Consider the following 3,060-nt stretch of genomic DNA (forward strand, 5'->3'; position numbering starts at 1 on the left):
CATAAATAAGTAAATAAATAAAAAGAGCTTAAGATATCTCTCATTCTTGCTTTTAAAAATACAAGAGACATGATTCCATGTGCAGACCAAAGGGACTGCTTATACTCCTGCAGATTCAGAAGAGTGAGGAAAAAAGGGCTCCTGCGATATGGGCAGGGAATCTCAGGACAAGTTTGATAATGATGAATATCTGGGATTTAATATTTCCTCACATGGCAGCCAGTCTGAAATGGTTCTGGGTATTCAATGCTTGATGTAGTTCTCTTCCACATGGAGTAGAGCTGACCAACAGGATATTGCAAAAATGATGGAATGAGGTTTATGAGCTAGGTCATATTGTAGACTCCATCTCTTTGTTCTTGTTGTTTACGATTTGTTTGTAAGGTAGAGAGAGAAAATCAACCTTCTATCTACTGATTTGCTCCCCAAATGCCCATGACAGCTAGGGATGGGACCAGGCCAATGCCAGAGCCAGAACTCCACCCAGGTCTTCCATTTGGTGGCAGGACTCAAGCACCTGAGTCATCATTCTTTGCCTCCAAAGTAGCTGAAAATTGCACTGGAAGCAGCCTAGGTAGGAACTGAACCAGGCACTTCACAACAGGGGCATCCTAAAAGGTGGCTCAAGGCACTGAATATGGCTTCTATCCTGATTTCTACTAAACTCATGACTCTGGAGCAGACAGCTGATATGTCAGAAGGAATTCCAACAAGCCTGTAGCAGCCTGACTTGTCTCACATGTGAGTGAGCCTCCATGAGAACTGATCTTCCAGCCCCACAGAAGCCTTCAAGTGATTGTATGACTATAGCCCTGTCCAGGAACTTCAATGTAACAAAAAGACTCTGAGCCAGAACATCCAGCTGAGCTGCTTCTGCATTCTGGTGCAATGAAATAGTAAGATAATAAGTGCCTGTCGTTTTTAAGACATTGAATTTTGGGTAATTTGCTATGTATAGATTATTATATCTTATCAGACCTTCATGTTTACCTAAGACTATAAACAATTTTATTTTATTTTTTTTAAAGATTTATTATATTTTATTACAAAGTCAGATATATAGAGAGGAGAGACAGAGAGGAAGATCTTCCATCCGATGTTTCACTCCCCAAGTGACCCGCAACGGGCCGGTGCGCGCCGATCTGATGCTGGGACCAGGAACCTCTTCCAGGTCTCCCACACTGGTGCAGGGTCCCAAAGCTTTGGGCCGTCCTCGACTGCTTTCCCAGGCCACAAGCAGGGAGCTGGGTGGGAATAGGAGCTGCTGGGATTAGAACCAGCGCCCATAGGGGATCCCAGGGTGTTCAAGGCGAGGACTTTAGCCGCTAGGCCACGCCACCGGGCCCTATACACAATTTTAAAAGTGGGTTGCATGAATAAGAAATATATGATCAAGATCTGTGATTCTTTCTTTCTCTCTCTCTCTTACATACACACACAAATGGAAAAAGTTTACTAAGATAAAAGCTATGATCACAAATGAGTTTATAATTCTAACCTCTCCCTGATTCTTGCCATTTTTACATATTCATGTATTCCAAAAAAATATTTGCACAAAAACCCTTAGATCATTTAACAAATATTCATCGAGAATTTACTGTGCCATGGCTATAGCATGAACTACATATAATAAAATACAAAACACATGCTTACATAGAACAGAACACCAACTAATAGAGGAACAACATCTTAACAATTTTTACCATTTCACTTAAAATAATGCCACTGGGACCATTGCTGTGGCATGGTTGGTTAAGTTGCTGTCTGCAGAACTGGCATCCCACAGTGGCACCAGCTCAAATCCAGGTTTCTGTTTCCAGTCCAGCTCCCTGCTAACGATCTTGGGAAAGCAGCATGGATAGCCTAAGTGCTTGGGTCCCTGCACCCCTGTGGGAGATACAGATGAAGCTCCGGATTTCTGCTTTGGCTTGGCTCAGCCCTAGTCATTGCAGTCATTTGGGGAATGAAACAGAGGATGGAAGATCCATTTCTCTCTCCAGCCCCCAAGCTCTTTTGAGTAAATAAACAAATCTTTTTTTAGAAAAATAAACCCACTGGGCCCGGCAGCATGGCCTAGCGGCTAAAGTCCTCGCCTTGAACACCCTGGGATCCCATATGGGCGCTGGTTCTAATCCTGGCACCTCCACTTCCCATCCAGCTCCCTGCTTGTGGCCTGGGAAAGCAGTCGAGGACGGCCCAAAGCTTTGGGACCCTGCACCCGCGTGGGAGACCCGGAAGAGGTTCCTGGTCCCGGCATCGGATCGGCACAGCACCGGCCCGTTGCGGGTCACTTGGGGAGTGAAACATCGGATGGAAGATCTTCCTCTCTGTCTCTCCTCCTCTCTGTATATCCGGCTTTCCAATAATAATAAAATCTTTAAAAAAAAAAAAAAAAAGAAAAAGAAAGACACTAATTTTACCTTTATAAAAAACAAAATTTCATTTCCTCCAAGGCTGGTATGAAGTAACATCATGCCCTTCCCATTTGGATGTGGAAGTTACAATTAGATACCCAAATGCAGGAAAAAGCGATGCCCCCTATGGATGATGGGAGCACCACACGATCTCTTCCTGGAGACACATCTTGGAATGTCTGCATGCTGATAGCCCAAAGGATTACTGCTATCTGCATCACCTCAGCACAGAACGAGCTTGGTAAAGAGCCATCCTGACTCATTCTGCCCTAGAGAGATATGAAGAAGGAAGAAGGTGGAGGACAACCCACTGTTACTGAAATCTTAAAATGAGGCAAGAAGAGTAATACAAGGAAAACACAGGCAGATGATTTCATAACGAAACTTTCTCTAGCTCTGAAAAGTGCTTTTGCTTTGTTTTAATCAGAGGTTCCACGCTAGATTTAACTTGTAATTCCATGCAAACAGTTTTTAAAGCACACAATGAACCAACTAAATGGCAGGGCCTTGAGATTTAAAATGCAACACACAAAGTTAACAACCATAAAAATCTGCAGTCAGCTAGAAACTACTTCGTGTACCTAACATGATATCTGTCGTCTTGGGCAGTGAGGCACGGACTGAACAGATACAGTGCAACACAGAG

This window comes from Ochotona princeps, chromosome 3, assembly GCF_030435755.1.
Source record: "Ochotona princeps isolate mOchPri1 chromosome 3, mOchPri1.hap1, whole genome shotgun sequence".
Taxonomy (NCBI): Eukaryota; Metazoa; Chordata; class Mammalia; order Lagomorpha; family Ochotonidae; genus Ochotona; species Ochotona princeps.